Source organism: Phascolarctos cinereus, unplaced genomic scaffold (assembly GCF_003287225.1).
Source record: "Phascolarctos cinereus isolate Bilbo 61053 unplaced genomic scaffold, phaCin_HiC Scaffold_726;HRSCAF=1367, whole genome shotgun sequence".
NCBI lineage: Eukaryota > Metazoa > Chordata > Mammalia > Diprotodontia > Phascolarctidae > Phascolarctos > Phascolarctos cinereus.
In genome coordinates, this window is record NW_027556098.1 from 391,170,546 (window position 1) to 391,194,536 (window position 23,991).

The 23,991-nt window shown below is 40.2% G+C and overlaps 1 protein-coding gene across 2 annotated transcripts in view; it reads right to left on the bottom strand.

Annotated features, from left to right (window-relative positions):
- The window catches only part of KIF1B (kinesin family member 1B), a 185,890-nt gene extending 167,237 nt beyond the window's left edge, over positions 1–18,653 (bottom strand). Inside the window, exon 1 of one of the 2 annotated variants that reach the window (XM_020974134.2) lies at positions 18,312–18,653. The gene's annotated coding sequence lies outside the window, so the exon portion shown is untranslated. The remainder of the gene's footprint in view (positions 1–18,311) is intronic. The other variant, XM_020974125.2, reaches the window with a different exon arrangement.
- Between the last annotated feature and the right edge of the window lie 5,338 nt (positions 18,654–23,991).

The following is a 23,991-nucleotide window of genomic DNA, read 5'->3' on the forward strand; positions in this document are numbered from 1 at the left end:
AACTCACTTAACTTGTTTGCCTCGGTATCCTCATCTGAAAAATAGGGACAATAACAGTACCTATCTCCCAGGGTTGTTGTGAAGATCAAATGAGATAATTGGAAAGTGTTTAGTACAATGCCTGATGCATAGTGAGTGGTTTATAAATGTTAGCTATTATTATTATTTATTATTATTATTGTAGAGCTTTCCAACTGTTGATTACTTCCTATTTATTTTGTCTATAGCTTGTTTGTACCTAGTTGTTTATACTCTCTACTCCATTAGCCTGTGAAGTCTTTGAGGGCTGTGATCATCTTTTGACTTTCTTTGTATCCCCAGCATGGCACATAGTAGATGCCTAATTAATGTTAACTGATTTGACTCACTGAGTATTCTGGACCTGATCCTGAACACCAACATAGAGGAGTAACTTGCTGGAATAGAAGTAACAAAAACCTTGGAGAAGTGACCACTCAATTTCATGATTTGTGATAAAGGAGAAGAAAAGTTAAGTTTACTCTCATATGCACCCTAGATTTCAGAACAGAGAAGGAATACTGTGGATTCTCATATACTAAAATTCTTCAAGGGATGTAAGCCCATAAGAGATGGCAAGCATTCAAGAATAAAATTCTGAATAAAGAAAGAGAAATAAGTCCAGTGAGAAGGCAAAGGAAAAACCAATTTGGATCCATGTGGAAATCACTGACCGACTCTAATTTTTAAAAGAAATGTACAGAAGATGGCAGCAGGGAGGTGGAGCCAAGATATCAGAGCAGCAGGAAGCAGTACAGTGCATGCTCCCAAAACCTTCCAAAAAGACATATAAAATGTAACAGACCAAATCCCAAAGAAACGTTTTTTAAACGTCAGAGTGAGACATTTTTCCAGCCTAGATCAGTACAAGAAGACAGAAAAAGAGGTCTGCAGATACTGGGGATAGGATCTGGCCAGGACCATGCCTAAGGAACTCTCTAGTGCAGGGAAAGGCTATGCACCAGGAAAAAAAGAGGGAATGGGGAGAAGGGGGTAGATTTAAAAGAGGATTTAGTCCTCAGCAAAACAAACTCTAACTATGGATGTACAAAAATATTTAGAGCTCTTTTTGAGGTGGCAAAGAATTGGAATCTGATGGGGTATCCATCAACTGGGAAATAGCTGAAGAAATTATGGTATAAAAATATGATGGAATAGTATTGTGCTATAAAAAATGATGAACAGGATGGCTTCAGAGAAACCTGGGAAGACCTGTATGAATTGATACAGAGTGAAATGAACAGAACCAGGAGAATAATTTATATAGTGACAATAATACAGTAAAAACAAGTAACTGCGAAAGACTTTGGACTAGGGTTCACGTAATGACAAACTATGATTCCAGGGGACTAATGATGAAACATACTACCCACTTTCTGATAAAGAGGTGAAGGACTGGGAGTGTAGAATGAAACATTTTTTTTGACATGGCAAACACAGAAATCTGTTTTCTTTGACTATACATATTTGTAACAAGGGTTTAGTTTTTCTTTCATTTTCAATTGTAGAGGGTGAAAACGAATTTTTACTCATTGAAAATATATATGTATAATTTTTAAAAAAAGATGGCGGTAGGATCAAGTCATAAAAGATAAATCTGAAACCATGCAATGTCTTACATGAATAGTGCCATGAGTGCTAAAGCACAGAATGAGCTAAGTTAAGTTAAGAGGAAAGCTAAAGACAAGAAAAAGCATGCTTGTTTTTGTTGTTTGGCTTGGGGTTTTTTTTTTGTTTAAACAAAAAGAAGAGAACTTAAAAGGGACAGAACCATTGCTGAGATTGGAGGGGATAATGATGACAAAAGACAGAGAATATATAAAGTGCTTAATTCTTATTTAGGTTCTAATTTTTCTACCAAGGAAGGTGGTCTTTGGACAGAATGAAAATAGCTAATAAGGAGTTAAAAGTCAAAAGAAATAAGCAGATAAATAAGTGAAAGGACACTTAACTGCTCTGGATGAATACAATTCATCAGGCAGAGATGACCTACATTCCAGGGTACCAAGAGAACTGGAAGATGTGACGACCAAGCCACACACAGTATGATTTAAAAGACTAAAGAGAATAAGAAAACAGGGCAAATGTCTCAGTTTTTTAAAAGGGAGAAATGCTGGTAAACTTTGATTCCTGGCAGAATTCTACAACAAATTATTAAAGGGAAAATGCTTTGCAAACCTTAAAGTACTATGTTAGCCAAGTCAGGAAAAATTCAGAGACGACAAAGTATTCAGGAGACAGTGGTCAAGTGTCCAATTCTTCAGAGAAATCAGTAAGACAGAAAAGATGCTCTCAGATTTGATTGTTGGTAATTTTTCACAAAGTAGTTTCAGTTAGGCAATGAGGCCTGAAGCCAGATTTGCAGTGATAAAAGAAAATAAGCAGCTTTTAAAATAATACCTAGCATTTATTTAGCACTTGAAGGCTTATAAAGTTCTATACTTATCTCAATTTTATCCTCATAACCCAGTGAGATAGGTGCTATTATTATCTCTATGTTACAAATAAGGAAACTGAGGCACAGAGAGTTAAGTGACTTGCCTTGGGTCACACAACTAGTAAGTGTCTGAGGTAGGATTTAAACACACATATTTCTGACTCCAAGTCCAGAGCTCTTACCCAGTATTTTGTATATAGCAGAGAATGAACCAATAGATGGGGAAAAATTGAAAATTAGAGAGAAATGGAGGGATAATCATGGAGGCAATCTTCCAGAGCCTATAGGAACAAGGATTAGATTTCAATGCCAAAAAGAACCACATTTTCATCAGACTAGAGTAAAGGAAGAATAGGGACAGTTGGTATTAGGATGGAATGACTTCTAAGTTATGAAATGAGATCTTCATCAGAGAATGGGGAAAACGGGGGTTAAAGGAGGCTTTAAAAGAAGGTTTAGAATGGTTACTGTGGGAAGTGCAATATGTAGAGATGCTTTGGGAATCACTATTGTCAAAGAATTCCCCACACTTGACCAATCTGGCAATGAACCTCCATAAATTCACCTCAGATTGGTCTCTGGGAAAGAAACATACAGTCCCATCTCTGGAGCCATTTTCTTAACATTTTCAGCTGAATACAACCTGCCAGAATTTGTGTTCTACTGGCATCAATTTTGAGAACACAGATTATCTCCACCCCACAATGAGGCATTCAAATAGGATTTTTGTGGTATTCTCAAAGCTGGTTTAAAAAATTCTATGGTCACGGTAATTTTTTTTAAAGTAAGACTTGAAATAAAATCTATGGGAAAAATGTATTCTTGGGCCCAAATAAGAAGTAAATCCAGTTCAATCTTACATCCCAATATGTCATTTAAAAGGAACTTAGGGTTGTTTGGGGGCACACCTCTAATGAAAGCAACTATGAACTAGTTCTCAATAAAGGAAACTTCCTCTACCAATGTAGGTCTATACCTCTTCTGCAACTTGGAATCTAAGAAAGTTGACTACAGCAGGAGTTTAAATAGAATCATTGATTTGGAATTGGAAGAGAACATCTTATTCAGTCGTTTCATTTTACAAATGAGGAAACTGAGGCCCAGGGAGGTTAAGTAACTTGTTCAAGGTCATCCAGGTAATAAGTGTCAGAGGCATAATTTGAACCCAGGTTTTTTGACTCCACAGTTTGTGTGCTTTCCACTATACCACATTCTCTAGTCCACCCAACTTGTATATGTTACAGGTAAGACTGGAACCCAAGATTTCCAGAGTCTGAGGCTTGGTCTTTATGTTATCTTTTATTTTCCTTTAATAGTTTCACTGTGCATAAGTCTTATCTGCCCAATATAAACTAGTCCATATATTATAATTTTATATCTTCCATAGTGTCTTAGGTAGTTGATTATTTTTGTAGTTTTCCTGTTTTGACAACAGGAAGGTTGATTCTCCCATTTCTGATCTAGATACATTACATTTTTATAACATCGGATTCTAATGTTAATATATCTAAAACCTAATATATTTACCACATCAACTTCATGGAGATTATTTCACAATTAAGAAGTTGAATATAGTTGAAAGACATTAAATTGGCTTCCAGTCTTTACTCCATTATCAGACCTCTACATCTATCTATGTATCTGTCTATCTACCTATGCATGACTTTAGGCAAACTGCTCAACTTCTCTGAATCCATTTTCAAACTTGAATCAGGGATAATCATACCTATGCAGCGGAAAGGGATGGTTTGACACGAAAAAGTGAGACAGTATGCGATAAAGAAGTTTTATAAACTGTAAAGTATTGAACAAATATAAGGCTTTCTTGACATTAATGTGAAGCACCTTAGGAATTTAATTCTTAATTGGAAAGAACTAATAAAGATCTACAGAGGAGTGAGACATATGAACCATCTGACCAAAAAGAAAGGGAACAAATATCAAGTAAGCAAAATCTACAGCTTTAAATTATTTTTAAAGGAATGCAAATTTACTTTTATCAATTTATCACTAATACTTTTTTAACTTAACTGTCTTATGTAATAAAATTTCTCATCTTCAAAAATGTATTAAAAGGTTATATAGGGATAAAATCCCATAGTAAGAACTTATTTCTAATTTGTTCTTTGGTAATAATATACTACAGTAAGAACTTGAAGAAGTTACTACTTATATTAGTCAGCTGAAAAGTTACAAGGTTTATCTTCCTAGATACAGTAGAAGTAGACCAGAAATTACAGACATAAAACTCTCTGCTCCTAAAAAACAAAAAATACAAAACAAACAAAAAAAAAAAACAAAAAAACTTTAATGATGCAAATCCAACTAAGAAACAAGAGCAACACAGAGCTGAAAAAGGCAAATAGAATGAAAAGTAATCCCCACATAATAGTTTGTGGGACACACAGACACACACATAAAATTTCCCAGTGTTTAAAAGGAATCGTCAGTATAACAGATTTATATCACCATCTACATATACATTTTCAGTTCAATTCATCACTACTTTTACCAGTTTCCTGACTTAAACCATTACAAACTATAAGAAATCAAAATGGAGCACTATTTAGACCTAATTCATTTGGTCTTCCTCTGATCATTTAGCTTTTACCCTGTCCCTGATTCTAACCTTGTGGCACTTTCCTTTGGTCTCAGAAAGAGCTGAACTTATCAAGTTCTTAAAACATATATGGGAAAGATGTAAGGATTAGAAAATGGCTGACTAGGTTGTGGTATATTAATGTAATATTATGATACAATCAAAATTATAAATATGAAGAGAAAGGCAGCATGACATAGTAAACAGAGAGCAGGCCTCAGAGCTAGAAGGACCTGGGTTCAGGTTCTGCCTCCACACATAAGTTCCTGTGACCCTCTCGGTGTCATAGGCAACTCTCCAGAGCAGTGGGGTCAAATTCAAATAGAAAGGGGTGTCATTAATTCACACATAAGGATTCCTGCAGGCTACATGTTGACTTGGTTTTAAAAAGTTATCTAAGTTTTATTGCATATTTATTTTATTAAATATTTCCCAATCACATTTTAATTTAGTTCGGGCTGAAGCATGACTGGCAGCAAACCTAGTGACTTTGATACCTCTGCTGTAGTATGCTTGCTTCAAGTCTCTCCCCACTCCAATCCATGAAGATTCAGCCTCTAAAGTGATTTTCTTAAAGTGGGTCTGATAATGTCAACTTCCCCCCCCCCAATTCAATAAATTCCAATTCCTCCCTAGTGCCTCCAGGATCAAACACCATGCTCAGTCTGGCATTTAAGGCCCTTTACAACCTAGCTCCCTGACACGTACTCTTCAATCCAGTGACACTGGCCTCTTGGGTGTTCCACACCGCCCTCTCAACTTTAGGTATTCTCTCTGGCTATTCCCCATGCCTGGAATGTTCTCCCTCCTCCACTCCAATTACCGACCTCCCTGGCTCCATTTAAGTCCCACTGAAATCCTACCTTCTAGAGGAAGCCTTCTCCAATCCCTCTTAATTCCAATGCCTTCCATTAATTATTTCCTATTTATCCTGTATATCACTTGTTTTGTATATATTTATTTGCATGTTGCCTCTCCCATTAGACAGTAAACTCCTTGAGGGCAGGGATTGTTTTTTGACTCGTTTTGTATCCCCAGAGCTTAACACAGCGCCCAGCATATACTAGGTGCTTAATAAATGTTGACTGACAAAGGATATGAATAGGCAGTTTTCAGATGAAGAACCGAAAGCTATATTTAGTCATATGAAAAACTTCTCTAAATCACAACTGATTAGAGAAATGCAAACCAAAACAACTCTGAGATACCACATCACACCTAACAGATTGGCTAACAAGACTCAAGAAAACTGAAACATTAATGCATTGTTCATGGCATTGTGAACTGATCCAACCATTCTGGAGGGCTATTTGGAACTGTGCCCAAAGGGCTATAAAAATGTGCATACCCTTTGTTTGACCCAGCAATACCACTTCTAAGTCTGTATCTCAAAGAGATTATAAATGGGAAAAGGAACCACATGTACAAAAATATCTATAGCAGCTCTTTTTATGGTGGCAAAGAATTGGAAATTGAGGGAATGCCCATCACTTGGGGAATGATTGAACAAGTTGTGGTATACGAATGTAATGGAATACTATTGTGCTATAAGAAATGATGAGCAGGCAGACTTCAGAAAAACCTGGGAAGATTTATATGAATTGATGCTGAGTGAAGTGAGCAGAACCAGGAGAACATTGTACACAGTAACAGCCACGTTGTTAGATGACTAAATTTGACAGACTTATCTCTTCTTAGCAATGAAAAGATCTAAGACAGCTCCAGACTCATGATGGGGAGGTGGAGCCAAGATGGCAGAGTAAAAGCACTGACTTGCTTGAGCTCTCCCCCAAACCCCTCCAAATACCTATACAAAATGGCTCTAAACAAATTCTAAAGCAGCAGAATCCACAAAGAGACAGAGTGAAACAAATTTCCAGCCCAAGACAACCTGGATGGTTGATCAGAAAGGTATATTGTGTCATGCGGGTAGAGGAGTGCAGGTTCAGCGTGGGAGCGCAGGCCGCAGCGAACCCAGAGGAGGAAGCTGTGGCTGTTTCCAGACTTCTCAATCCACAAATGCCAAAGACAACATAGAAGGTCAGTGGGAAAAGTCTGTTTCAGCGATGGTGACAGAGGAGCGCGGGGCCTCAGCTCTGGTGCCCAAGTGTACCTGGGGTGGCGGCTGCCTCCTGAGCTTCTGACTCACAGATTGAGGGGGAATCGAGTGGCTGATCAGAGGGGGATTGCAGGGATCTCTCTGCTGGTGCAGGATTCTCTTGCTTTGCCCATGCTTGGATGTGGATCACAGTTCTGGGTGGCGATCCTGGGGTGAGGAGGAGCGCTGGCGTGGTGGAACTGGTAGTGGCTGTAGAGAGGGAACCCTCACAGGTCTAAGACAGAAAAGAGTGCTTGTGGTCACTCATAGACCACAGCACAGGCCAGGAAAGGAGTAAACACCTCACCCTTGAGCATAGCACCTTGGAAGAACTGAAAATTTATAGGTCCCTAGAAGTATCTCTGAAAACAGCTGCACAAACCCCCTGAAGCTTGGGACAGCACATTCTCCACACTGGAAATAGACACTCCTACCTTAACAAAGAGTTTATAATTCAAGTAATTGGCCGGGATCATGAGCAAGCAGTGCAAAAAGAGTCAGACTATATTATCTTACTTTGGTGACAAAGAAGATCAAAATGTACAACCAGAAGAAGACAATGAAGCCAAAGCTCCTACATCCAACGCCTCCAAGAAAAATATGAATTGGTCCCAGGCCATGGAAGAGCTCAAAAAGGATTTTGAGAAGCAAGTAAGAGAAGTAGAGGAAAAACTGAGAGTGATGCTAAAGGAGACTCAAAAAAATACTGAAGAAAATAACACCTTAAAAAATAGCCTAACCCAAATGGCAAAACAGTCCAAAAAGCCAATGAGGAAGAACGCCCTGAAAAGCAAAATTGGCCAAATGGAAAAGGAAGTCCAAAAGCTTACTGAAGAAAATACTTCCTTAAAAATTAGAATGGAGAAATTGGAAGCTAGTGACAATTTGAGAAATAAAGGCACTGTAACACTAATCCAAAAGAATGAAAAAATAGAAGAGAATGTGAAATATCTCATTGGAAAAACAACTGACCTGGAAAATAGATCCAGGAGAGAGAACTTAAAAATTATTGGACTATCTGAAAGCCATGATCAAAAAAAGAGCCTAGACATCATCTTTCAAGAAATTATCATGGGAAACTGCCCTGATATTTTAGAACCAGAGGGCAAAATAGAAACTGAAAGAATCCATGGATGACCTCCTGAAAGAGATTCCCCAAAGGAAAACTCCTAGGAATATTGTAGCCAAATTCCAGAATTCCCAGGTCAAGGAGAAAATATTGCAAGCAGCCAGAAAGAAAAATTCAAGTATTGTGGAAACACAATCAGGATAACACAAGATTTAGCAGCTTCTACATTAAAGGACCGGAGGGCATGAATTATGATACTCTAGAGGGCAAAGGAGATAGGACTACAACCAAGAACTACCTAGCCAGCAAAACACTATAATAATCCTTCAGGGTAAAAAATGGTCATTCAGTGAAATAGAGGACTTTCAAGCATTCCTGAGGAAAAGACTAGAGCTGAATATAAAATTTGACTTTCAAATACAAGACTCAAGTGAAACTTGGGAAAGGTAAACAGGAAAGAGAAATCATAAGAGACTTATTAAGGTTGAACTGTTTACATTCCTGCATGGAGAGATGATATTTGTAACTCATGAGTCCTTTGTCAGTATTAGGGTAGTGGGAGGGGGAAAAATTATATGTATGTATGTATAGATAGATAGAGGGCACAAGGTGAGTCGAAGATGAAGGCGAGCTATCTGGAAAATAAAATTAAGGGCGGGAGAGGATTATACTAGGAGGAGAAAGGAAGAAGTAGAATGGGGTAAATCATCTCACATGAAACAGACAAGAAAAAGCTTTTACAAAAGGAGCGGAAATGGGGGATGGTGAGAGGGAATGAATGAATCTTATTCTCATAGGATTTGGCTTAAGGAGAGAATAACATACACAATGGGATATGGAAATCTATCTTACCCTACAGGAAAATAAGGGGGGAAGGGGACAAGAGAGCAGGGGGTTGACAGAGGGAGAGGCAGATTGGGAGGGGATAATCAAAAGCAAACACTTCTGAGGAGGGACAGTGTCAAAAGAGAGAATAGAATAAATGGGGGGTAGGATAGGATGAAGGGAAATATACTTAGTTTTCCACAACAGGACTACCATGCAAGTGTTTTGCATGACTACACATCTATAACCTGTATCGAAATGCTTGCCTTTTCAATGAGGGTGGGTGAGGAGGGTAGAAAATTTGTAACCCAAAGTTTTAAAAACATGTTAAAAAATTTTTTTAAATTTAAATTAAAAAAAAATCATGTTGGAAATGCTGTCTACATTCAGAGAAAGAGCTATGGAGTCTGAATGCAAATTGAAACATATTATTTGCTCTCTCTTTCTTTTTTTTCTTTTTTTGTTTGTTTCTTCTTTCTGATGGTTTCTCCCATTGGTTCTAATTCTTCTTTACAACATGACTAATGTGAAAATAGGTTTAATATGAATGTATATGCACAGTCTATATCAAATTACACACCATCTTGGGAAGGGGGAAGGGGAGAGATGGGGAGAAAATTGGGAACTCAAAATCTTATAGAAGTGAATGCTGAAAACTAAAAATAAATTATTTAAATTTAAAAAAAAACAAATTTTGACTGATTGATTGATAGACTATAAATTGCAGGGAAAGTGCTGACCTGCACTAATAGAGGGAGTTCACTTGCCTATATCAATGATATCACAAGTCCAGTCTCTATCCCTATGAAGAATGCAAGGAAAGGTAGAGAGAGCTCTACAAAGTAGTCAAAAGTGACATCAGAAGAACTAGAAACCTACAGCAACTGACAACTAGATCAGACACGAGGAGATCACAGAGTTAGACCTAAAAGAAACTTTAAAGACTATCTAGTCCGGGGGGCGGGGAGGGGGGAGGTCCTAACTATGGTCCAAGGGGTTCATGCTAAAAATACTTTAACTGCTTAAACAGTAAATAATTGCCCAATTATATTACAAAAATATTTTCCCTCTGTGAACCAGATTCAAGATTGTGCTTGTCTGATGTTAACCCAAATACGGCAAACTTTTATTCAAACAAAAAAAGCAACACTGAAATTAAATTTATACATGATTATTATATTAAATGTCTTCCAAGTTGTCATTTATTTCATTAAAATATTATTTATATTTAACAACATTTGTAAAATAAAGAAATTTAATAAAGTTTTGCAGATAATAGTGGGCATTATAAGGTGTTGCTGGATGTCCTATATTAAATATTCCTAATTGTTTTATGGATTCTATAATTATACATTTAGTTTACATAACTGCAGGTATAATAATTACTCTAATAGTTAAAATTATAGCGCTTACACTGTGCTAAGCACTTTACAAATATTATCTCATTTGATCCTCACAAAAACCCTGGGAGGTGGGTGCTATTATTATCTCCAGGATGAGGAAACTGAAGTAATCACTTAAGTAACTTGCTCAAGACAACACAGATAGTTTCTAAGGACAGATTTGAACTCAAGTCTTCCTAACTTCAGGCCCAATACTCTATCCACTATACAACCTAGCCAGCCTGTAGAATAAAAATGTATATGTTATAATTATAATTATATAATGCACATTTTAATTTGGAGTTTGGAGTGGAGGCAAAAGTTAGCATTGTAGCTATAAAAAGCACCTAGTGAATGAAGAGATTAGGAGCAGTATATTAAGGTATCCTGGGAATTCACAACACATTTTTGTTGTTGTTGTTGAAAATGGTTCACAGAGCAAAAAATTGGGAACCACTGATCTAGTCCAACCTTTGCATCTCATAGACAAGGAATGCAGGCTGTGATAGGTTAAGTGACTTGCCCAAGGCTTATATGTAGTATCCACCCCAGATGTTCACACGCACTATTTGTGCCCAACCTGTGGTAGAGTATTCCATGCTCATATTAGTCTAATCAGCCACAGCTGGACACACTGTACCTTGACCCCAACATAGTAATGTCATTTTGGTCCTCTTCCAGCACCAAGGACAATAACCAACCAATTTATAGTGAGGAACCTCAAGCCCTCCCACTCTACAGCTCTCACTATTTCTACTGCACCACAAATATTGCTTTCCTGTTTTCCCCCAGTCCAGACCTGTGATTTCAGTCTCAGATAATAAATTACTTGCCCACAGTCACACAGCTATTTAGTATCAGAAATAGGATCTGAACCCAGATCTTCCTGTCTCAAAGCCCTATACTACACTACCTTTGATTATACAACTAAAAAAAATTAGAAGAGAAAAATATCATATACCTCTCACAGGGAGGAGGAGGAGATGCATTCTTAACCAAACAAGGGACAGAGTCAATCACAAAAGATAAAATAGATCACTTTGAGTATATAAAACTAAAAAGCTCCTGCACAAACAAAATTAATTCATCTAAGATAAAGGAAAATGGTAAAATGGGGGAAAAACAATCTTTGTATCAAATTTCTCTGACATGGATGTAGTATCCAACATATATAAACAACTACCTGACACAAACATACACATACATATCTCACTTCCCTAGTGAGAAATGGTTTTTTAGCCTATATGAGATTGTGCACTGTCTTGGGGAGGGTGGTGGGGAGGAAGGGGGAGAAAAATTTTAAACTCAAAAGCATATGGAAGTGATTGTTGATAAATCAAAATAAATTAATAAAATTTTTTAAAAAGAAATGGGTTTTAATGTATATATATATATGTGTGTATGTGTGTGTGTGTGTGCGCACGTGTGTGTGTATGTGTGTGTATCTGTTAATTGCTTATTTATCTTGCATACATCGCATATATCTTGCAGTTCTCCAGAGAGCTGCAAACTGTTAATAATATAAAAGAATACACCAGTAAAGGAAATGCAAATCAAAATGCTCTGAGGTTTCACCTAATAAGAAGAAAACTGGCAAAGGTGACAAAAGATTAGAATGGTTAATGTTGGACCAGTTGTAGGAAGAGAAGCACACTGGAGCATTGCTGGTGGCACTGTAAATCAGTACAATAATTCTGGAAAGCAATTTGAAATTATGCAAATAAAGTAACTAAAATGTCCAAACCCTTTGACCCAGAGATTCCATTACTTAGCTTATATTCCCAAGGAAGCCAATGATAATAAGAAAATCCCTATACACACCAAAATTTTTATAGCAGCATTTCTTTGTGATAGCAAAGAACTGGAAACAAAATACAAGTCCATCAATTGGAGAATGACCAACTGAACTGCTGCACATGAATGTAACAGAACGTTACAATGATGAAAGTAATGATGAATGACTTGAGGTCATTAAAGCATGAAGAAGTCTACGTGAACTGAATGGAAGGAAACAGTCAAAAAAACAATATATACAATGTCTACAACAAAGTAAATGGAAAGAACCCAAAAACATTTTTTTAAATGAATGTTACAAAATGAAAAAGAATAAGTGTGGCTCTAAAGAAGAACCAACATAAGAAGTTACATCCACCCTATTTCTTTTCAAAGGTGAGAAGTCCACAAGGGCTATACATGGCACATATTTTCAGACTTTTTTGATGAACTGAACAATTATGCTGATTTTTTCCTCTACCTTTCTCATCTTTAAAAATATTATTTGTTAGGATATCAATAAAAATTTATTTTTAAAGAAAACAATATGAGAAATACAAAACCAAAGGGATTAGATAGAACTTCAGAGGGACTTAGAAATCAGAGCAAAAGCATTTTTTTTGGTTCACCACAACCTATTATTTCAGTTGGTTGCTTATACTTTGTTAACTAAGGGTGTTAAGATTTTATTACCTATGATGTATGTTTCTTAGTGTTTGATGACAATTAAATTTGTAACTATGATAATGATATTTATAACAATAAAAAACTATTTTTTAATTCCAAAAAGAAAATGCATTAAACTACACTGGCAAGAAGTTGAGACTTTGGCAAGTAAATATCAACAATTCACTGCAGTGTTTTAAGTAGTATGATTTTCCGTGAAAATGTGTTTAATAGGAATGTATGTGTATAGCCTATTTCAGACTGCATGCCATCTTGGGGAGGGAGGTGAGGAGGGAAGGGGAGAAAAATTTTAAACTCAAAAGCTTGTGGAAGTGATTGTTGATAATTCAAAATAAATTAATTTTAAAAAAAACAAAAAAGAGTCTAATGTAGATCTTTAATAAACCTTGTCTTTGGCTGAAAAAAAATAAATAGTATCACTCTCCAAAGAAAATAGCTCATTATAGAAATTTTAGAAAGAAAAACTCTAACTTAAATAAAAGCACTTTCCTTTTTCTAAGTTTTTCTATTTAATAATAAAAAAAATCTGGCACATCCCTTTCTGATTTTATACTTCTTTGATAATAACATTGATGATGTTTATCCTGTACAATCGTTTAAGAGTAATACACTGCAGCCTACTCATGCACACCATGCCCTTTGGGTGACCTAAAACTTTGATTCTTTAGAGACTGTGGTATTCCATGCTTTATAACCATAAGCACCACCAAAAGTATAGCAGATTGATAGGCCACATAGCACAAAGAATAACTGACTGAGGGAAAGCCCTGTGCTCCATTGGAGCACTCTTGAACAAATGCACCCCAAACCAAGAAGTACGAAAAAGGAAGGTTCCACCCTCCCTCTCCCACTACCAGCATGATGGATGGAGCCCCTATGAAGGATTTACAGGAGGATATGACAGACAAGAGTATCATTGAATAAGATGAGGATGGCCACACACTGATGGAAATTCAGCAAAATAAACACTGCAATAAAAAAAGAGAGTCAACTACATAGTAATTTATTCTCTTTTGAAGACATTCTTATCAAATCCTAACTACAGGCACATCTCGACTTTAAAAAAAAAGTATTCCTGGGGAAAAAATTCTATAAAGCAAATTATTCTGTTAAATTCTATTTTCTCACTCATTTTTTTGTCGATGAAGATGTGTCCTTGGTTAAAGGTCTGATAGCTTAACAAACCAAATAGCATGTTATTCTGCTTTTAGCAACCACAATATTTTAGAACAGAACAGGATGGCATTCTCTGTTCAGCGTTGCTCAAACCACTTCTAAGCATGAGGTGGAAGCTTCTTCGATTTTAAAAATCAAGTTAATTTGAACTGAGAGGAACTAATCAAAATTATTCAAAATACCAAAGTAAATAAACTAATAGGAGAGTTTGTTTATTGGAATACATGGCCAAGAGGACCTAAAAATTCCATAAAGTCAAATATTCAACAATTTCCATATGTCAACGAATTTGTGATCTTGTCCACATGGGTATTGAGGCAGCTAGATGATTCAGTAGATAGATCACTAGGCCTAGAGTCAGGAAAATCTGAGTTCAAATCCTGTCTCTGACACTTCCTAGTTGTGTGACCCTGGGGACAAGTCACTCAAGCAGTCTGCCTTAATCTATGGAAGAAGAAAATAGCAAACCACTCCAGTATCTTTGCCAAGAAAACCCCATGGACAGTAGACATGAGTAAACATCAACAACAAACAACCATATATGTACTCCCTCCAGTGATGAGTTTCAATCCAGTCATTAACTTCTTACCTACAGGACTGCTGGTCACGACCTCCCATAAATCCTCCATGGGGGGACTTTTCCAACATGTTGGGTGTCTTCAAGTAACAAATCTATTTCCTGCTTTATGTTTTGTAAGTTTGAATATCCCTATGTTTAATTTAAATAGGAAGCATAACATAAAGCATTAAGCATTGTAGAGGCTATAGAAGTAGTACAAGACACAGCCCCTATCCTCCAGGGGCTTACAGTCTAGTTGGGAGATAAGACTCAGCCATAGGTAACAAATATTGTTGGAATTTAAATCACTTTTGGCTGGTTGATAGGAGCGGTAAGGGGAAAAAATTCTTAGTTGTTGCAGAAAATAGAATGAATAAAAGAGAATAAGTTTGGTCACTTCAGATTACCTACAAGTCTACAAATGGCAGTCTAAAAATACCTTGAAACCTCTACTTAGGCATCCAATATTAATTAATTGATAATGATCCTAGAGAAAAAAACTAAAAAGATCATTGGTTTGCTGAGAAGAAATTCTACTTCAAGAAAAAGTCAAGGACACATTTTTGTAGACTTTCTGCATGCTAACCATGCTGTATCAATTTTTTCTAATTTTTTCTGTCAACCTAATTATCAAAAATGAGATTCTACAAGGTTTTTTTTTCCTGCTCACATTCCTACAAGAATTGTAAAAATTCACTACTGTCCACTAAACAAGGCCAATTTTCCAAAGAGACAGTTACAGAATGTAGACTGGAAATGTTATTAATTTCAAATTCATCAGAAAATGAGTCATATCAAATAAGAAGATATATTTCTTTCAGAAAAAGACCTGCTTGGGTCAGCAATCTTGGGAAGAGGCATACAAGAGAGAACACAGAAGTTCATTCTTTATTTTTCGTATAAGTCAAGACTACAACCAGGAAAATAAGCTAGAATGAATCACTTTGCCTTGGAAACACTTTGTTGGCAGACTCTTCTTAGGTATTTATTCATTGCATAGATTCAAACTGCGAAACATGAAAGGAAAGAGGAGAAACTGGATTCATATCTACTCTTGCAAAGGAAAAAACAACCAGTTCTAAAACTTGGCCAATAAAATCAGCTGGATAAATTTTAGAAAAGTACTTATCAAGGAATACACTTTCACAAATACATAAGATTTTGCTGCCTCCATATTTGATTCACAATTCAGTTTATCAGGCCTCACATGAAAAAATGGTGAAAACATATTTAGATAGAATTCTCCAATCCATTTTTTTTTAAAAAAACTAATCTATTTTTAACAATATTTTTGTAATTAGGAGAAACAAAATTATATGGCCAATTTCAAGCTGTCATCATCTTAATTCAGTTTGGAAACGATTTAGTGTCTATGTGCCTTGAATTACATTACACAAAAATTTCCAAACCTTTAAAAGGAAGACTTAAAACCAAAATTATCAAGGCTGTCTATACTATTTTCATAAAATAAACTTTTAAGTTGAGTTCATTTCAAGAAGTCCTTTTTTCCTAATAAAGAACACAAAGGCTGGAAGCTGATCCCTCAAGGTCCCATTCCAGCCTTGCGACTGTAGATAACACTAGGTGCTGAGTTCTCAACTTGAACTGAGATAATATAAAGGACTCCGATAATGTGAAGACTGACTACCCTTCCACAATATGATCAATTGGTAATCTAATTTTCTTTAGATAATCAACTATTATTCCAACTAAAGCAGGAAATGGCAGACTTTACTGTTTATCTGAAATAATGCTACGTAAAGATTTAAGTTAGAACAAAATGGCACCCTTTTCCTAAAATCGATGATACATCTCTTAAAGGCTGCCACATGCTAAACACTGCACTTCCATTTAAAGATATGACAGGTACTCAGAAAGGAAGGATGACACAAAGCAGCCTGTGTAATAAGTGAAGCAGCCACCTAAAACGGTCAGACCCAGGAGCAAAGGATCCCCTGTGGGCAGTCTACCTAAAGAGTACATTAAAATAGCTAGTGACCTTAGTTATAATCCATTATTGGAATATTTTTATTTAACATTCACAATCACAGAGCCTTTAAAGCTATGCAAAATATGCTGAATCAAGTACCTACCAGGATTAACCTCAACACAAATCCTATTTGCCCATACATAATAATACCCTCAGGTAAGCCCACTCAGGGTAAATTCAGCCAACACATCCTGTCCCATGCTACGGGAAGAGAAAAATCTGGAGGGCAGTTCAGATTTGAAGCCAATTTTACAGTTCACCAATGAAAAAACAGGACCTGGAAGCTCAATTCTGCTTTTAAGAAGTGGAATGTATTGTTTTGTTTTATGTTGACAATGACTAGCCTACTCCAGCAGCCTCCCAGCCCCCACAACTTGGCCTCTAATGCAACCAGTCACCCTGAAAGCAGCCAGGGCTGTTATTCTGTACCTTCCAGTAGCCTGGACTTGGCTCTTAAAGGATTGTCAGATCATCCTCCCAATATGGCTGCCATGGTAATTCTACTATGAATACAGTGACTACATACAGCCTTTACCACATCTGGACATAACTGAATAAGCCCCTTCCTTCTCAACCTCTCTACTCTTTCTAGCCTTCAAACCTTCAGTTTTCCCAGTCCCATTATGTGTCTCTTGCTTCATCAGTCTCAAAAAAGGGAATAATTACATTCCTAAATGAAGCCTTGAACACCAGCAAAGACTTGAAAAACTGAGAGGGCAAGGGTTTTAAAAGAGGAAATATCCTTTCTATAGAAAGGGTAGACATTGCTCAGAACCTCCGCACCCTTTGAAAATAAATCAACCAGCTTGTCCATGAGAACCACTGGAAAGAACTATCAGGAGAATCCTGGCATCCAACTACCTAAAGATCAGGTTAGCACACATCAGCACCTTGGAGGATGGAGCAGCAAGAACCCAGTTGGCCTGGTGTCTTGCAAGAAGTGTAGGGTAAACAACAGGGGAAAGGTGATCAAATCCACAACCAAAACCCTGAGTTGCTAACCCAAGCAAAGAACCACTATGAGGAGGGGCAGCACCCCAATAATTCATCGGAGGAAATAATAAACCTTTCCTTCTGTGGGGAGGGAGACTAGGAGAGGGGGAAAACGGGGATGGAGGGAGGGAAAGAGGAGGAGGGGGAGAGGGGGAGAGGGAGGGAGGGAGGAGGAGGGAGGGAGGGAGAGAGGGGGAGAGAGAGAGAGAGAGAGAGAGAGAGAGAGAGAGAGAGAGAGAGAGAGAGAGAGAGAGAGAGAGAGAGAGAGAAGGAACTAGGGTCCATTTGATATCCTCCCTGCAATACCAGCTGTCAGAGGGTGAAAGGATGCCCAGAAGCTTCCCTGATTCCCCCCCTCCCCCAAGCGGGGGCCACCTCCCCAGCTGCACACCTCCCTCCCGATCTCCTAAGAATTGGGGGAAGGGGTGGGGCGGAGGGGGGCCTTTGGCAGACTCGGGGTTAGCGAGAGCTCGCCCAAATTCCTGGCCCTCGCCCGCCTGTCAATCGCCACTAATGCGTCCCCCGCCCTCCCGCCTCCCTCCCTCGACCTCAATCCTTTCTTGGCGCTCCCCCTCCTCCCCCTCCCAGCCTGCCCGCGGCCGCGCGCCCCCTCCCCTCGCCCCCAGCGCCTCCCGCAGCGGCCCCTCCCTCCTCCCCCAGCCCCCAACAGGCCCCCCCACCCCGGGCCCAGCTCCCCGGCCTCACCTCAGGACCCAGCGCCGAGCCGGGGCGTGGGCGCGGCGTCGGAGGAGGAGAAGAAGGAGAAGGAGAAGGAGGAGCGGGAGCCGCAGTCAGCAGGCGCCGGGTAGGACAGCGGCGGCGCGCTGCAGCACCACCCCGAAAGGAGCCGCCGCCTGGGGCTGGAGCCGGAGCCGGAGAGCGGGGCGCCCCGAGCCCGTCATGGCGAGGCGCGGCCCCGCATCCCAGGGGCGACGCGAGGGCACCGAGGGCGGCTGGACGCGGCTGCGGGGCTGCCTGCGACTCCCACTACGGCAGTGGTCACACTAGCTCGGCTGAGGCGGCGGCGGCTGCGAAGGCGACACTGGCGGATCCGCCCCAAGCCCCGCCCCGCCCCGCCCCCGCTCCCTCGAGCCGCCGGTGCCGCCCTCGCCCCCTCGGCGCGTCACGGGACCCGCCTCCCAACCCGGGAAACTGGCACCGCCTGCAGCCAATGAGGAGGCAGAGTGCGAGGCGCTCCGAGCCTATAGGAGCGGAGGCGGGCCGGAGCAGGGGAGGGGGGCCAGCGAAGGGGCGAGAATTCTCGGGGACACCCACACAGCGCACCCTGGTGGCCCAGGAGCCCGAGCCGGCGGGGAGGGTACCAAGGGGGAGGGGGATGTATTGGGCCTTGCTAAAGGTCATCTCGTCTATGCAGCCCGACCCACAAGCCGGCCTGGAAGAGCCGGGCCTTGCTGGCCCTTTGGCAGCCTGGCCCCGCTCCAGGGCGAGCGAGGGAGGGAGGGCTCCACGTCCCGAGTCACGGGGCCCGGAGGAGGAATCAGGCTCCTAAAGCTGGGGCCGGGGGGTCTTGGCCGGACATCCAGACCCACCGCGGGCCTGACCGCGAATCCCCCTCTTTAAGATGCCGGACCAGTAGGCACGCGATCCGGCCTCTGCCTGCAGACTTCCGATGAGGGCGACCCCAGCCCAGGCCAGCCCGAGGCTGCTGAGCTCCAGGGGCTTAGAAAGGGGGCTTCTGACGTCCAGCCCTTCTGGTTCTTTACCTCTTCTTCCGCCCTTTGCTCCTGTTTCTGCCCTCAGGGGCCACCCTAACCTCTTTATCCTGGGACAGCCCTTTACAGACCCAAAGGCAGCTCTCTTGCTGTTCCCCAACCCCAAGTTTTCTCTTCCAGGTCAATCATTCCTAGTTAGATCTAACAATCACAATATTTGTTTAGCCAGTTAGTGGATAAAATTTGCGCCTTTTAGGTACCAAGCATTGTGTTAAGCACTGGGGATACAAAGAAAAGCAGACGAAGCTAATCTAGCTAGGGGGGAGGGAGTGAAGGGAGGGAGGATTTATTACCAAATCTCAGTTCGGATATAGTTACTCTTAGACTGCTGTAGAAGTTGTTGCTGAAATGTAAACAAAACCTGGTGTCCTTGGGTTGTATAATGCTTCCTATATTGTCACTTGGGTACTTTAAGATTTCTTTAACTTTGTTTTAAAGAAGTGAACCTAAAAATCTCTGAGAAGACTAAATAAATGGATCTAGTTTAAAAAAAAACCTCTCAAGGAGCTCACAGTCTAATTAGGAGAGACAACACGGAAAAAACTAAGTACAAAGAAGCTCTATACAGGGTAAATTGGAGATAATCAAAAGAGGGAAAGCACTACAATTGAGGAGGATGGGGAAACGATTCTTGCACAAGATGAGATTTTAGCTGGGACTTGAAGGAAGCCAAGAGGTAAAGATGAGGAGGGAGAGCATTCCAGGCATGAGAAACAGCAAGTAAAAATGCCTGGCATTTGGAGATGGAGTCCCTTGTTCCAGAAACCACAAGGAGGCAAGTGCCACTGGACTGAAGACTATTTGGTGTGGTGTAAGGTGTAAGAAAACTGGGAAAGTGGGGGTAGGGTGAGGGAGGGCAGGTTATGAATAGGTTTGTCCTGAAATAGGTGCTAAGGCTAAAATATAAAACACAATCTCAGTCTCTGGGGAGTTAAGTCTAGTTGTGGAGATAAGAGTATTTAGAATCTAGCTCATTATTTCATTCAACAAATAGACAAAGATAAATAAAACATAGTCCTTTTCCTCAAAGAACAGAGCATTTAATAGAACCAGGTAGTCTCAACTACTCTAAGATCATCCCCTGTCTTATCTTGGAAGATAAGATGGCTCTCCTCTTTGCCAAGGCTAATATACCTCCACTTGTACCCTTGAGCCCATTTCTTCAGGAACTCCATTAATTGCTCCTTCTCTTTTATCTTCACCCTCTCCCTCCACTTCTCCCTCTACCATCTCCTTTTCCACATCTGACAAACATGCAAAAATTTACTTAATCCCCGTCCAAAAAAACCCCCACAAACTTGCTCACTCGTTCTCTCTCTTTCTCTCTCTCTCTCTCTTCTTCTCCTCCTCCTCTTCCTCCTCTCCCTTTTCACTGCTAAACTTCTAAAGAAGAGAAATCTCTACTCATTGCTTCACCACCCACTTCAATCCTTGTTAATGGGCTTCCAACAACCATTCTACTGAAACTGCTCTCTTAATTGCCAAATATAATGACCTATTCTCAGAATTATTCCTCCTCCTCCTCGGCCTCACTGCAGGATTTAACACTCATAACAATGCTCTCCTACTTTTTCCTTCGTTGTTTCTTGTGCCACTTCTCTCTCCTGGTTCTCCTACCTGTCTGACCACTTCTTTCTCATTGATTCATCCTCCTCCACCTGCACCATAAGTGTGGGCGTCTCTCAAGGTTCTGGCCTTGGCCCTCTGCATTCTGTTGCAGTGATTTCATCCACTCCCATGGCAGACACCTCCCCAATTTGTAAATCCAGTCCCAGTTGTTCTTCCTGGAGTTCCAGGCTTGCAGCTTCAACTATAGACTGGACCAGGGGTGGGGAGCCTGCAGCCTCAAATCCATATGTGGCCCACTAGGTCCTTAAGTGTGGCCCTTTGGCTGAATCCAAATATCACAGAATAAATCCCCTTAGTAAATGGATTTGTTCCGTAAAACTTGGACTCATCAAAAGACCACAACCAAGGACCTCGAGGCCACAGGTTCCCCATCTCTGGACTAGACCTTTCCACTAATGTATCCCACCAGCACCTCAGTATGCCCAAAATTGAACACACCATCTTCCACCTCAAACCTACCCCTTCCTCCCAAATACCCCATTTTTATGGAGAGTAAATCATCTTCGTCTTTCCAGTTAGGTAACCTTCAAAACCCTGGTCATCTTTGACTTTTCTTTCTCCCTCATCACCCATATTCAATAAGTTACCAAGTCTCTTTTGATTCAGCCTTTACAGTCTTTCATGAATTTGCCTCCTTCTTTCCATTCATGCTGCTTCCACTCTAGTTCAGGCCCTCATGTCATCTTACCTGATCTTACCTTACCGCTCAGTGTGGACATTCCTCCTTGGGTCTATCCTGAGCCCTCTTTTCTCTTGACCCACTACCCTTAGCTGATATCATCAGCTCCTATAGGTTCAATGATCTCTACGTAAATTACTCCCAGGTCTCAATCCAGCCCTAAAGCTCTCCTCAACCCTAGTCCTTCATTATAACTATCTACCAGAAACCACTACTTGGATGTCCCATGAACGTACGGGACCATAGGCATATGCAACTCAAGACATCCAAAGGAGAGCTCTTTGTATTTCCCTCAGTGCCCCCAAACCCAAACTCTTTTTTTATTGGTTATTTATATGGGGGTAATTCTAAATGATCTTACTGTGTTCTGATCCTCCCAAAATTATATTCAAACAAATGCCAATATACCTCTGTGACAAAACAAAATGTAATCTCTGACTCCTCCCCCAAGGCACCAGTATAGTCATTGCATAGCGCCTTGATCAGAACCGCTTTGTATTTCTTATGAGTTACTCCTGGGTATTGGGATTTCAGAAGCAACAGTATCCAGACGCTGCCAATAACAATTCATTAAGGAGTCAGAGCTCCAAAATCCAGATTTCCAGATTTTTTTCTCTAAACTTCTACATTTTTCTTGATAGAACCATCATTCTTCAAGTGACTTAGATTAGATCAGCAAACTTAGATTCATTCTCTCCCTCTCCGCACAAAAATAGTCCTGTCAGTCACATCTGGTTGACTCTGGCCTCTCACATCTTGTACATCTATCAGCTTCTCCTCCCTCACAGGGCCACCACCCTAGTTCAGCCCTCGTTCCCTCTCCCTGTTGTAATTGTTGTTTCTGTCCTTTGTAATCTAGGAGGACCAAAATGGCGTCATGATGCTGGGGTCAACGTACAGTGTGTCTGACTGTGGCTGATCAAACCAATACAATCTCAGAAGGCTCTACCACACATTGGGCAGAAATAGTCCATATGAACATTTGGAGTGGAAATGGCTCTAAATTTATGCATCTCATATTTCTTTTGAACTGCAGTTCTGCTTTACTCATAGAATACAGTGCCTTCTTTGATGTAGGCACACCATGCTGAATGTTCCTTTGCCAGTATCTCCCATTTCTCACAATCAACTCCAAAGTTCTTCAGAGAGACCTTGAGAATGTCCTCTGTATGAGCACTTGCCTTGTGTGAGTTCTCCATAAAACAGTCCTTTAGGCAAACACATGGTTGGCATTTGAACAATACAGCCATCAGAGTTGTGCTCTCTGCAATAGAGCTTGAATCTTTGGCAGTTCAGCTCAAGAGAAGACCTCAGTGTCTTCTCTTGCCAGGTGACCCTCAGAATCTTCCTAAGACAATTCGAATGGAAGTGATTCCATTTTCTGGCATGGCGCTGGTAGACTATCCAGGCTTCACAGGCTACTACAATAGTCTCCTCATGGACTCCCCACTTCTGGCCTTTCCTCTTTCCATCCAATCCTCTACAGAGGTGCCAATTGATAAACTGAATGTACAGATCTGATGGGATCCCATCTCTACTCAATAATCATCAGTGGCTGTAGGAAAAAATACAAAATCTTTAGCCTATTCCTTAAAATCCTCTACATTCTGGCCCCCTCTACCACCTTGACAGTCCCAATTCCTATCAATTCCCTTCATTCACTTTCTATTCCATTTAAGGGGGAAAACTTGCCAGCCAGTACAATCAATTTATCAACAAGCAGTCAAGTGCCTTCTATGCTCTTGGCACTCTACTAAGTGGTATCAATACAAAGGTAAAAGCATAACAGCCACTACTCTGAAGGAGTTTGCATTCTAAAAAGGAAATAACAGGTACACCTGAGAGAGATACAAAGTAGATACCAGGTAATGTTGGGTAGAAAGGAAGTAATGAAGCAGGAGACCAGAAAGGCCACCTGCAGAACTTTGCATATCTACTAACCACTGAGAGAAACTAGAGCTTCTAAGAGGCAGAAGTTAGCATGGAAAGCCTCCCAGGAAGGGGTGATGGCATGGAGATTGGAGATGGAACATCTCTATATGTGGAATGGTGAGTGGGCCAGTATATTTGGACTACAGAGTGCATGGAGCTTAATGAACTCATGTAGGATAAGACTGGGGAAATAGGAAGGGGCCTGGTTAAAAACTTTACACGTCAAAAAAAGAAGAGTTTATTTTTGATCCTAGAGGTAAGAAGGAGCCACTGTGGTTTTTTGAGACGGGTGGTAATGCATTCACACTGGCAATTTAGGAAAATCACTTGGATGATTGGAAGAGGGATTGGATTAGGGAGAGACTTGAGGTCAAAATAGGAGGCTGTTATAGTTCCAGGCAAGAGGTGATGA